This window comes from Phalangium opilio, unplaced genomic scaffold, assembly GCF_054372755.1.
Source record: "Phalangium opilio isolate 3A_F unplaced genomic scaffold, DU_Popi_V2 ptg000019l_1, whole genome shotgun sequence".
Taxonomy (NCBI): Eukaryota; Metazoa; Arthropoda; class Arachnida; order Opiliones; family Phalangiidae; genus Phalangium; species Phalangium opilio.
In genome coordinates, this window is record NW_028324152.1 from 245,791 (window position 1) to 260,446 (window position 14,656).

The window sequence follows — 14,656 nt, forward strand, 5'->3', positions numbered from 1 at the left end:
TTGTTTAAATTAAATCAATTTTTGTTGTTTAAAGTAGATTAATGCAAACTACGCACAAGGGTTCGTTCCCTGGTTTCTCGACTGGTGCAACCAGCCAACGGTTAACGCTTTGAAGATACATTTTTTACTGGTAATATAAATGATAGATTCAATCACACCATCACTAAACCCTGTCACCAAATCAACCAATATTTTTAATTCAGGTCCTTCCAATCATTTGTACTAGGTAACAATTGAATTATTAATTATTTTGCGCTCATTCTAACGTTACCTAAGAAAACAATAAACAATGGCCAGATTGCCAACGATAAACGCTACAGACATATCTGGTGCAACCGGCCAACGGTAACCACTGCGTAGATCATTTTGTTTGTTTAAATTAGTGGTAAAATAATTGATAGATTAAATCACACGATCACTAAACCCTGTGAACAAACCAACCAATGTTTTTATCCCGGCTCTTGCAATCATTTTTATTAGGTAACAGTTACGTTTTTAATTACTATTTATAACCGCTATTTAGAATAAACCTTTTTGTTTAAATTAGATACATTTTTGATGTTTAAAGTAGATTAATTCAAACTAAGCAGAAGGGTTCATTCCCTGGTTTCTAGACAAGTTTCAGCAGCCAACGGTTACCGCTACGAAGATACGTTTTTTGCTGGTAAAATAAATGATAGATTCAATCACACTTTCACCAATCACTAATTCCATTAAAGGGATGTACAGTGTGTTAATTAATTAATATAAATTTTGGATAAATATGTAACACGCTATCATTATTAAATTTCTGAAGAGAGGGGAAAAAAGGTTGAAATTCATTTTTTTTAAATTTAAAAAGCAAATTTGGCGCAGAAAAAACCCAGCACCAGAAGCCTGTCTTATAAAATTTTCACAAGATGATTCGTTCAAGAATGTCTAGAATTAAGTCGCAATAGTAGAAGTAATAAATATTTCACCTAAGTCAGCTGATTTGGCCAGACAAGGCATAGCCCACTCGATCCATGCTCACGGACGCTGCTCTGCATCTTGCGTCGTATTACGCGTGATCGAGTGGGCTATGCCCGGCCTGGCCAAATCAGCTGACTTAGGTGAAATATTTGTAAACAAATACGGGGCTTCCAGGCTGTCTCTTATACCACAATGATGGTCATTATCCTTTACGAGAAATGCTTCCTTGTCCAGTGTGGGAAATAAGGCGGTGGCACAGGGCAAATGACCAGTTTAAAAATTAAACCACGGGACCACTAAGAAAATTCAAGGGTAACCAGAGTCGAGACATTAACTGAAAAAATTAATTGTCCAATTCCTAAGTTTAGCAGACGACGTGACCAGGTCAATTATTATTATATAGCTCGAGCAGCTTGCGTCCATGAGCGCGGATCGAGTGGGGTATGCTTGCAGGCAGACACTTTGTCTCAGTTAGACTGCTACAACGAAAACCGAAAACCAGTAACATAAGTCCAAGCCAGTCATCTGAAAGACTCAAAACGATAACTCTGATTCTTCTGAGTTTGAAATATCAGTAGAAATGATTCTAGATAATCCTCAGAGTTATTTTAAATATTTTAATACTCAAAGTCAGGGGATAAAGAAAGGCCAAAATAATTTTAGTATGGAAATTTGAATTTTTTGGTGATAACTGATTAACTGGTACCTGAAAGCATTAGTAACTAACTTGCAATATTAGGTCCCTTATGCTTACGCTCTCCTATATTTATGTTTGTGCCTAGTGCAGATTTTGAGAATGCAACAGTTTCTTAACAATCTTAATTAAAATGAAAACTGAAGGAACAGATATTATTAAAAAATGTCTTCGTGGACAAAGACTAGAAAAAGTACATGATAAGAGAACAAAATGGAATGACCGAAGTAACAGATATTAAATTTTTTCATTTTAAAGACATGATTATAAAGCATCAATTATTTAAAAAAAAATACTTGTCTTCGTTTTTTTCACCAAAATTACATTTCTTCAAAAATTTTGTATCATGAAATTTTCCATTCTTTTCAAAATGGTTCGTGTCAAAGCTTTACTATATAACAGATACATACGACATCGTTTATATTTACAGCTAGATTTCCAGTGTAGACCATGATAGAAACAGTTCCTCGTTAGTGATTTTTAAAAGGATTGCAGCTTTTAATTTGAACTACGATACGTTTTAATACTGGAAACTAAACCCAATAGTGAAATAAATACACAGCCCACCATTTGTCGGTGTCCATTTACATGTTTCGTGTTATACGTTTGCTCTACAATGTGTTCCTCATAAATAGCAAGTCGAAGTCGTACCAAACTAATTCAATCACAACTTTTAAAACAGTTCTCATGCACTCAATAATATACCAAAGTTTTTTAATTATATCTTTTATCCAAATTTTGATGATTGATTTATAAAACATTTTAAATTGTCGACCCCAAAAATGGGACCCAATCGAATCGTGGTCGTATAAATGCAGGCGCAAAGCCAAAGCACCCTACTGCGACGTTTAAAATGTCAATCATGATGAAAGATAAAATTTCTTCCTTCGGTTGCATTTAGTCGTTTTAATTTCGAAAAGAGGAACCTTTAAACATAAACCATATCAATACTCGGATATTTATTCTAATCCTTTTCATTCCAAAACTGTTAATACCAAAAAGGATATTTCGAATGAATCGTTCTTTCGAAAACAATGCAAATGTAATTTTGGTGAAAAAAACGAAGATAAGTATTTTTTTTCAAATAATTGATGCTTTATAATCATGTCTTTAAACTGAAAAAATTTAATATCTGTTACTTCGGTCATTCCATTTTGTTCTCTTATCATGTACTTTTTCTAGTCTTTGTCCACGAAGACATTTTTTAATAATAAAAACTTAGGGCTACGACAAACAGGGGCCGAGTGATTAAGCAAAACGTAAACAAGCTTACCTCCCTCTATAGGAAAAGCGTCACTCACAACTTTAGAGGCTCGTTACTCTGGATCTACTAGACATACGGGGATGTCCTTTGAGTATGTTGTAGTCCAATTTGTACCCCATCCTATTATACCAAAGGTTTGGGGTTGCGTGAAACAGGAGCCGAGTAATTAAGCGAAATGTTCAAAAATATGCCAATCAGGCGCAATCCCCACTTGCCCTCCACTTTGTAAAACTTGTCGCCATTTCGACGGAAAGAGGAGGGGCTATTTTAAGCCAGCCTCACCCCTTGGTCCTATCTCTGAAGCCTTGGTGTGACGTCGCCCATGCTATTTGCCCATAGAACCAAAGCTGTACCAAACACGGCTGCCAAAGCTAAGCCAGTGACGTTTTACCTGGGCGCTATCTCAGTTGCGACGTCAGCGCCCAGGTAAAACGTCACTGGCTTAGCTTTGGCAGTGGGCCGCCATGTTCGGTACCGCTTTGGTTCTATGGACAAATAGCATGGGTGACGTCACACTAAAGCTTCTGAGATAGCTCTATTACGTGAACCGCGAATAGGTGACGTCATAACGGCGTATTTATCCTAAAGATGTCGCGAAATATTATTTGAAATATTAAAACCGCGAATTTTAAAACGCATATTTCCAAACCATATGAGGCATTATTTTTTATGTTTTAGTCCAATAAATATTTCGATCAAAAATTGACTAATAATGTATCTAATTAGCTGCTAATAAATTACTACCCAGGTGTTTTGACATTCATGAGGGCGTTGTTCCTGACACTGAAAACACTGTTGAATTGCAAACAAAATTCAAAGAAATGGACATATCTGCAAATAGCACGACTTCAAATTCACAATTGATGTCTGGTAATTATTTGTATTTGTATTTCGATAATAGAAAAGTATACTAGACACACAATAATAGGCAGTAAATGAAAAGTGAGATAAGATAATTTATGTTGACATGATAAGGGACGTCATAATATCCCGTGTCATTCTAGTGCTAGTCATAGTTTATGTACCAATGCGAGCACGAGAGGCTTATAGCGTGGGTTTAACTCGGTTTAACGTTGTTATATCAGGTAGACCTATTTTTAATTTATAACGAGGGTAGGCCTAACTGCGCTTGCGATATTAACATGGGAAATACCTATTGGTTAGCCATAATGTTAGTCGCAAATTAGTGAAAACAAAAAGAATAGTGCTTCTTCGCCAGAACATATTTATCGAACATAAAACGTATAATTATTTCATTGAATTATACACATTCCTTTGTACAATGCCTGGAATTATGTCGCGTATATTTAATTACGTATAGAAATAAGCTATTAAGTAAGTCCCATGATTAGCTGGGACCCTCTGCAGAGAGACACAGGCTAATAGAATGCCAATAATTAGTAAAGTTCTTTGTTAATTAGTCAAAGGTAAATTGTTCAATGTTAATAATTAATAGTTAATGAAATGAACATGAATATTAAGGTATGGCGTTTCACGATTCCAAAATACTTAGAAAATGTTAGCGGTTAATAGTAACAATCTGGGTATTCTGGGCCTCTGATATCTTATTTTTCTTCTTCATAATGTCAAAAGAGGTTTTCGGTTTAGTTATAACTGAAAACTGAAAACTGAGCTCATCAGTTCGGTTTAACTTCAGATGGGTAATTATCGCACCATGGGGTGAATTCTGTAACTGTTTGCAGTACTAAATCCTCAGCAATCAACCCCCAAACGATAATAGGGAAATTAATGTTGCAGGGCGCGAAATATTTCATGACGTCACGAACTTTGAAAGTACACTATCCTAGCGCCCTCTATCCCTACAGTTATTTAAATGAAATTCCTTATTTCCACTCTTGGCATTTTGGCGGACATGTTGGTGGGTACTGAGTAGTTTAAAAGACGGAACTTAGAGATGGATAAATCTAAAGATTTAAAACAACCAATAGATTATATTAAAATTCTTGATCTAGAAGTTCAAAAAAGATACATTGATAAGATTCGATATATTGGGAATTGTCATCCATACAAAGTTGATCCGAAAGAATTTGAAAAAGTGCGTGACGGCCAAGGCTTAGGGAAAGGTGAAGCAGCTTTACCTCCAATAACATTTAGGGACCTATTTATTTAATATCTGGCATTTCGCCATACACTCAACAAGAATTAAGAAAGTATAAAAGTCTACTGGCCTATAATCAATTCTTACATGGTTTTGTGAGAGATGATCGGGTTAAGAAGTTTGAAGAATCTGGAAATGTGGTTGTTCGAGGGCTAGTAAATATTTTTAATATTGTTTTTGTTATTGATTCTAGATTCTAGAAAGGTATTTATAATGTTGTATTTGTTTTAGGTTATGCACTCACAACAACTTCGAGATAAGCCGTTGGACTGCTGGATCATCGCAGATAACGGTGGCACCGTACTTTGTGGTCATTGCCCATGCATCGCTGGCCTTAACGAGTGTTGTACACATGTTGGGGCCCTTTTATTTTATATTGAATATGCTGTGAGGTTTAGAGAAACCGTTAGTTGTACTGGCGTTAAAGCAAAATGGGTAGTACCCATTACAAAGACGGTTTCATACTATCCTGTTTGGCAAGCTGACATTTTAACAGCAGAAACTAAAAAGAAACAGTTGAATGAAAGTCTTAAAGGAGAAACGATACCACCAAAAAACTTAAAATCAGATATTCGAAAGCAAAAAGATGTACCATCTATTACTGATGATGAATTTGAAGTTTAGTGCGCTGAATTTTTTGAAGCCAACCCAGAGAGTGGTCTTTTTAGTATATTACCGAACTTTTAAAGTGGATTTATCCCGAAGTGTTTAAATTCAAAATATCCTCCTGTGTTGTCTGAATTATTTGAGGAAGAAAAAAAGAAAAACTTTGCATTTAATGAACTTCTCGCTTACTGCCTAACTATAAATGTTGACTTTTCACAAGATCAAGCGAATGTTGCAGAGAAAGATACAAAGCTTCAGTCAAAGAACAAGCTATGGCAGCAGCTAAGGGCCGGTAGAATAACTGCTTCAACGTTCAAGAATGCTGTCAGTACAGATCCTGCAATACCTTCCATATCGCTTGTCAACTTTATTTGTTACCCTAACTCTCACAATTTTCAAACTGAAGCTACAAAATGGAGATCAAGTATGGAAAACACTGCTAGAATTAAGTACAAAGATTATATGATAGGTAAACACCAGAACTTTAGAGTTACAAATTCAGGATTATGGTTAAACAGCGCCTATCCCTTTCTGGGAGCTTCCCCTGATGGTTTGCTGGATTGCACCTGCTGTGGTAAAGGGACACTGGAAGTAAAATGCCCCTTTACTATGAAAGAAAATCTGCACATGAGGAGCATAGGAATTCCTGTCTAAGAAACAGTGAGTCTGGCTATGTCCTAGATAAAAAGCACTCTTACTACTATCAAATACAAGTTCAGCTATTTGTAACAGAGTCGCGTTATGCTGACTTTTGCATTTGGACCAATGTAGATATGCATGTAGAACGAATTAAACCTGATATTGAGTTTTGGAAGGAGAATGTAGAAAAAGTATTTAGGTGTGCAATTTTACCTGAACTTGTTGGAAAATTTTATAGTAAAGGAGTGGATAAACCTACACTAGACAAGGATGAAGCCACCTGTGATAACGCCAAAGCTACTGCAGATGAAAACGCCAAAGCTACTTGTGATAATAATGTAAAAGCTACTTGTGATAATAATGTAAAAGCTACTTGTGATAATAATGTAAAAGCTACTTGTGATAATAATGTAAAAGCTACTTGTGATAATAATGTAAATGCTAATTGTGATGTTAATGCCAATGCTACATGTGATTATATCGACATAGTTACTGGTGATAAGGGAACAAGAGATGAAAATAGTATTCCCGACTTGTGCATTCCATCCACCACAAAACCCAGCTTTTCTGGTACTAAAATGGTACTCTCTTCAATTACAAATAATAAGTCAAAGAAAAAAGCACAAACTTGGTGCTACTGCAAGGGGCCAGACGAAGGATCAATGATTGGGTGTGATGGGGAAAGCTGTCGCTTCCAGTGGTTTCATACTGATTGCCTTAAAATAGACAAAATACCACGAGGCAAATGGTATTGCCCAGACTGCGCAAAATTGAACAGAGTTAACAAAAAGTGAAGAGAAAAAACTAAATGTAATCTTGTTCCTACTTTTTAAAAATTTTTATTTTGAATTAAACAAATCTTGTTTTATTGAAATGAAACGACTGATTTACAATATTAGTTAACGCACATGCCACAACACCAATCTTATCAATTGTAGAAACTCCCTCGCCTTCTACCACGTGTAGTAGTTCTATTGGGAGTTTTGAATGTAGTAACATGTATTTTTGTCTGATAGTACCGATAACTCGTTCTACATGAATTCGCACGTTTGCATTTTTTCTTGTTGCTTCCACCTTTCGTGGATCTAGCTGATTTTTCCCGGCTTGTCGAAATGCTGGCAATTTAACTGTATCATAAAACAACCCTACAGCCTCTTCTATTTTGAAGCCCCTATCAGCTAGTACTACATCACCGGGAAGAAGGTTATCAAGAAAACCACACTCTTCCGTCAAACGTTTATCGCTTACGCGTCCTACCCACCCCTTAGAAAGAAAACTAGCTGTTCCCTGGGGAGTAATGCCTATTAAAAACTTCACTGTGTTTTGATGTTTATAGCTTGACCATGTCTCAGCTTTCGTTAATATGTTTGAAGGTTTTTCCAGGAAAACTTCAAAGCAGTCTATAATTACTGCAACGGACTTGCCAAAATTTTCTCTGAAACACATTGGCATGGTTTTTTGCAGACAATCTCTATCAGGCCACATTATGAATTTTTCTAACCGTTTATATAATACATTTAGGCAACAGTTACTTACATTCCCAACAGTTACTTCCGAAATACCAACTCTATAGGATAAGTCTCTGTTTTTCGAGGCCAAACGTAATTTCATTAGGGTCAGTATTAATTGTTGAAATGGCATTAATTTAGACTTTTCAAATAGAAACGGCTTTACACCATTAAACAATACCAATAACGTTTTATAATTTTCCAAGCCTGTGAAAATTTTACTTTGGCATCGTTGGATACAAACGATGATTGCATCAAAAGATGGCTCTCTTGTTCTCCGTTAACTTTTTCAAACTCACATTTTAGCGAGCGCAGTTTGTTTTCCAACTTTTCCATTAAATTTAGCGAATCTGTTAATTTGGATTTTAATACTTCATTCTCAATTAAAGTCTTTCACTTTTAGCAAACTAGCTTCCAATTCAAACATTTCAATAACTCGAAAAATAGTTTCAGGGCCACTTTCTTGGAATTCTTTTCTTTTTGTTTCCTTACCAACTTTTAAATAAGTAATCAAATAAGAATTGGTCACTTGTGTCCAAAACTCTGACATTATTATAGCATCGACTTGCGTTCCAAAATCTAACGTTTCTGGTTTAGTTTGCACTTCAAAATCTGCCATTTCTGTTTTAAAATCAGTTTGTGTTCCAAAGTATTTTTCACTTTTTCAGGTAAAATCATGTCGTCATTCTGATAACTAAGAGAAGCTGAACTCTCCTCCAGGAATGTAGAGGTATTAACTGAGCTGGCAAGCATACTGAATGTACCAAGTGAAATTCCACTCTCGTCTAATTATGTAGAAGTAATAAAGGAGGATTCCAAGGAAATACAAGAATCTTTACTCTCGTCTAATAATGAAGGTTCAGTAATGGCAGTTTTTCGTCGTTTTTCTTTAACAACTAGCGGAAGATTAGCTCGCCTATGTTTTCTCTCGTATCTCTCGAGCTTAGACACATCCCCTGAACTTTCTTCTTTACTGGAATTGTCAGCATTCAAGTACTTGGTCGGGAGCCAGTCAGGGTTCGTATTATCATACAGGGCTGATGGTCCTTTTCATATTACAAATTACGTTAGAGACCTTTATTAAAAGAGTTGGTCAAATCCATACCTTGTGAAAAATGTATAGAACACACCCTCATATAATCACGGAGTGATTTGGTTGTAAGGTTTAAGCATTTTAACCACTTCCTTTTCCTTTCGCTGGATAATAAATTGGTTTTTTCTCCTTGATGTGTTATTATTTGTGGAATTCGGAAAAACTTTGGGGGTTTAGTCTTGTTATCTGACTTATCTCTAACTTTAGGCCTAGGCCTATCTGTACTTTTACAACCTCTAACGCAGCACGTACGAACCATTTTCACATACAACACGTTCCGGAATCGCCCGTGGTAAAATAACGAATAACAATAGTTATTTTAAACTAACAAATAACTAGTTAAAGACTAACTAAAAGTTCGTACACGGTACAACACCTTGTTTAGACTTTGGCATAAACTGCCCCACCAGCATGGCCACCTTATCTTAGTATATTAGATAGAAGGCAGTTCAATGAACTGGCATAACATAATTACACATTTAAGAACTGAATTGATGTGAACTACTAACTGCTATAGCGAGGTGTGACGTATGAGTTTTCCATCATTAATTTCCCTATTGTCTTGACGTGGGACAAAAACGCACAAGCGTATGCATGCGACTTGGCAAATAGTTAAGCGCTAATAGATAGAGTAATGATGAGGGAACTATTTATCGCGTGTGTGCATGATTCGGTCTAGTAACCTTGCTATAATAAATGTTAAGGGATGTTGGGAAAAATCATGTTACAATTACGAATTACCTCGCTTTGTGCAAGTACACTTCGCTCGAAGAGTAGTATTATATACTTCTGTTTTAACCTATTAGACCAAAAATGTGCTTATAAAGTGTGGAAAAGATCATTTTGCACAGAATTCATACGACTTTTCAGATTAAAGCGCGAAAACCGTGTCGAAATGAATCGTGGTAATTTTTCCAATGTTTACTCGAATATTCAAGGGTCTTTAATTAGTTTCGACATTGTTTAATGTTGTAATTCGGAAAATTCCGACTGAACACTCGGTTGTTTACTATTTGCTATTTCTTTTTGGGAAGGCTTTTAGATTACATTCTATTTAGATTGAATTACTTAGAAAAAATTAAGTCGAACACCATATATCAAATGCAAATCATTTATTTTTATCAATAGAAACGGAGATGCCGTCAAATACAAGAGTCAAAAAGGAATTGCGTCGAAAACTCTTCAGTTCTGACGACTTGGGCATACTAGTGACAACCCCAGAAGGTATTTCGGTTTTCGAGAATTCCTCCTTGTACTTCCTCCTTATCCTAAAATCTCTTTTTACTCCTCTCTCTCCCGCATTTATTTCGCGATTTAGATCGAAGCGGGAAGGGAGTCCGGATGAAACGCCGCGTAGATTTTGTTGAGAGAGTTGGGGAGAGCCGATTTCGTCCCTTATGGTTGAATTAAAAGTCATTGAAGTGTTTTACCGCGCGCGCTCCTTATCTAAACTTACTTTTAAAATTAATGCGTTTATACTGGTGTATTATGACTGAGGTCTTTAGTTGTTTAATTTAATGGGACACATGGGGGAATTTTAATTCAATTACGATTCCCAAGCCTAAAGGAAGGAATGATGATCGTTTTGGTGGCATTTGTGAATAACTTTTGTCGCTTTACGTGACTTTTAGCGGAATAAATTTAAACTCGCAATTCATCTTAGAAACACTGTGGTTAAAGGTGTCGTTTTGAGATAAATGGTAGTGGTATTTATTGATGGAATCGAGATTACATGCGCATTCAGGTTGGGTTTATGACTGTATTAGAATTAAACTCGAGTAATAATGTAAACGGAGTCCTTCCCCAAGGAGACTACTTCAAGAAGAGAGGGATTTCAGCTTAACGAAAAACTCCTCATTTTAAAATCAGGATATAAAAATTCTTATGCGATTTGGGAATTTCATTTGAAATATCTCCTTCATTCTCCGAGTCTTAAAATTAAAAAAGCGAAGAATTACGACCAGACGAAGAAGAAGTAAAAATCTATTAACGTTTCTTTGATTGAAAAAGGATGCAAGATGCAATGGAATGAAGTCTTTAGTAGTTTGTCAAATAAAGAAATCTTTATTTGCCTGTTTAAATTTAAGAATGATTTTAAATATTTGTTAGTGTAAACCTAATTTCGGAACCCCCTCAGGCTAAACAATCTACTCTGTTATTAATTACTCAAATGGAAAATACTTAGAATACTAAAAGGGGGTAGTTAGGAGGAAGAGGAGAGAATTACTATAGATGTGGAATCCGCTCGCGTGAAAGCCAGGCTAGAATGAGAGAAAGAAGAATAGGACATGGAAGGGTTGAACGTTGGTTGGGTGAATTTGCGCTAGAGCTGATAGGAGAGTCCGGGAGCTATTAGCGAAACGAACCCTAATGGCGCAAAGATATTGGAAGAAACAAGGATGCAACGCTATTACTCTCTCTCTCTCTCTCTCTCCTCTCTCACTCTCTCTGTTTATTCTCCTACTCGCACAGGAAGAAACTCTCGCGTCATGAGAGATAATGCGATGTGGCTAAAAACGAGCAAAACACGTCAGCGAGAACGGTTTTTAACGAGTCCCTGGTACTCTTAAGGTTCAGGGGGTCCCTGCAAGTAAAATCTTTCTTTGATGTCTTAACGACACTGTTAAGCGCCTGGCCCTGTTTAGGGACTCTTCGGGAAGCTACTCTCGGGAATATATATTTTCATATTATTTCGAGAGATTTAAATTTATTTTTTGTGATAAAACTAGCTAATTATCTCTAGAGAACAATGGTCGTAGGTTCTCTTGATCCATGGTTGTTTTTACATCAAAGAAGCTACGTTTTCGACTCAAAATCGCACCCAAAGAACATCCCCCTTAATTTATGCAGAAACACACTGCATATAACTGGAATATATTTAAAACCAATATACTACAATAATTTTAACTTAAACCCCAAAAATAAAGTTTATACAAGAATTAAATAACAACCCCGATATAGACAACAAGTAACACCTCTCCGAAAATTATTTTAAAGTGTGTACATACATATAATTGTATAATCATTAATTTTCTCTTTCGGTTGTTACTAGACTTGTTTTGTAAGTAAAGGAGAGAAATGTTTCTTAGCCCACATATCGCGCGCTTTCGCATATGCAATCTCTACCCGGAAAATATAGGTAGATATATTGGAGGGAAAAGTTTCCACTCTAATGGACACAATGCATTAAAGAGAATGCACCCCCCCCCCAACTGTGTTTGCTAATTCTCTTTTCGTGTATGAGTACAACCGAAATCGTAAAACGATAGAAACTTGCTGCAGAATACCATCGTGGCCCGACTAGCTTAATAATACATGCACTGATACAACCGATCGCAAAGTGTATTGGGAAGGGTTTTTTTATCTCGCGAAATGACACCATTGCCAATGCGGGGGTGCTTTGTTTTATTATCGTATATAGATCTACCGTGTTGTAACGTTAAGCCTTGGTCAAAACTGATATTGGAATTGGGTAGATGAAGAAAACTTGGTTTGTTAATAACCGATACTCGCGTTAAAATTTTATTTTCTCCGAAGGTTCGCTAGGCCTAGTTTACCCCAATTTCCATTTATAATCCCACAGAATAATCCTTTCCCAACGAGTATTAATAGTTATTATACCCTTAGAACTAGAGAATGATGAAAGAAAAAGAAATAACCGCAGAAAATTAAGGCCGCACAATATGGCGCCTAGGCGGGGACTAGCGAAAACCCGCCTCAAAATCTCTCCTTTCCCCCCGAATTGAAACAGCTCTATATTGCTAGTTAGTTACCAATGCTTTCAGGTACCAGTTAATCAGTTATCACCAATGAGATGTAATTATCACTGAAAACATCAAATTTTCATACTAAAATTATTTTGGCCTTTCTTTATCCCCTGGCTTTGAGTAATAAAATATTTAAAATAACTATGAGAATTATCTAGAATCATTTCTATTGATATTTCAAATTCAGAAGAATCAGAGTAATCGTTTTGAGTCTTTCAGATGACTGGCTTGGACCATAGCCCACTCGATCACGCGCGTCCGGGAGCGCGGATCGAGTGGGCTATGCTTGGGCTTAGGATTCTGGTTTTCGGTTTCGTTGTAGCAGTCTAACTGAGACAAAGTTTCTGCCTGCCAGCATAGCCCACTCGATCCGCTCTCATGGACGCAAACTGCTCGCGCTATAGAGAGCTTTCAGTTGGAGGAGGAGCTGAGCCTCGTGACATCATTTACGCTGGACAAGGAAGCATTTCTCATAAAGGATAATGGCCATCATTGTTGTGTAAGAGACAGCCTGGCAGCCCCGTATTTGTTTTCCTGCCCATAGCCCACCCGATCACGCGTAACACGAAGCAAGATTCAGAGGGCAGCAGCGTCCGTGAGCATGGATCGAGTGGGCTATGCCCTGCCTGGCCAAGTCAGCTGACTTAGGTGAAATATTCATTACTTCTATGCGACTTAATTCTAGACATTCTTGAACGAATCATCTTGTGAACATTTTATAAGACAGGCTTCTGGCGCTGGGTTTTTTCTGAGAAAAATTTGCTTTTTAAATTTAAAAAACTTTATTTCAACCTATTTTTCCTTTCTTCAGAAATTTAATAATGATAATGTGTCACATATTTATCCAAAATTTATACCGTTCTGCGTAGTTTGAATTAAACTACTTTAAACACCAAAAAAGTATCTAATTTAAACAAAATAGTTTATTCTAAATAGCGGTTATAAATAGTAATTAAAAACGTAACTGTTACCTAATAAAAATTATTGCAAGAGCCGGGATAAAAAACATTGGTTGGTTTGTTCACAGGGTTTAGTGATCGTGTGATTTAATTATTCAATTATATTACCATTAATTTAAACAAATAAAATGATTTACATAGTGGTTATCGGTGGCACCAAATATAATTTGTACAGTTATCGTTGTTTTCAAGTTGTTTTGTTAGAATAAGCACTAAATAATTAAAATTTTAATTGCTAACCTATAAGAATTATTGGAAAAGCGTCATTTAAAAATATTGGATGGTTTAGTGATAGTGTGATTGAATCTATCATTTATTTTACCAGTAAACAAGTTGGGAAAACCAAAATATTACCTCTTCGAGTCAAGAGGTCTACTACTACAAACTTATTTACCTAGATATGGAATTATTTCTCTTTTTTGAAGTAAAAATTTACGAAATATTGAAGCAGTATTCCAAGCATAGCGAATAATACAGTAAAGCAGACGACATTTTACATCCAATAAGGATAAATCTTCGACACATGGAAATCAGTCAATGAGGAAAAGATCAGGAAATGAAGTCTACGCTTCAGCTGTTTACCGTATATTCTGATAGCTACATTCACAACTGGTTTGCAGTGTAAACACTATCGTCTCGTCTCACCTCAACAATATTCTTAGTTTGCCAACATGAATGTTAACGTTAAATAACACCAAAGCTAAATTGTAGCTAGACGCACTAATAGGCAATGCGCACCTTAAAGAGAATAAAAAGTCTGTAGCTACTACCCGTTTACCATTAGCCCTTTTACTATTCTAATTGCCACCATGATCTTTTCTTCTATTATAAAATCTTAACCTGATTATTTAACAGTGTATTTAACTTTCGGCTCACTCTGAACCGTTGATGTCTCTTCATTTCAGACACGAAAATCAAAGCCCCAAGTTTACTTCACCTCATGCCTCAATTATTTACTCTTTGTTTCACTAAGCCTATTGCGGATGATACTTAATATACCCGCCGGAGTCTAGGTCTTAGTTTTCTTCATGAAATCACTAAACCAAGGATTATTCT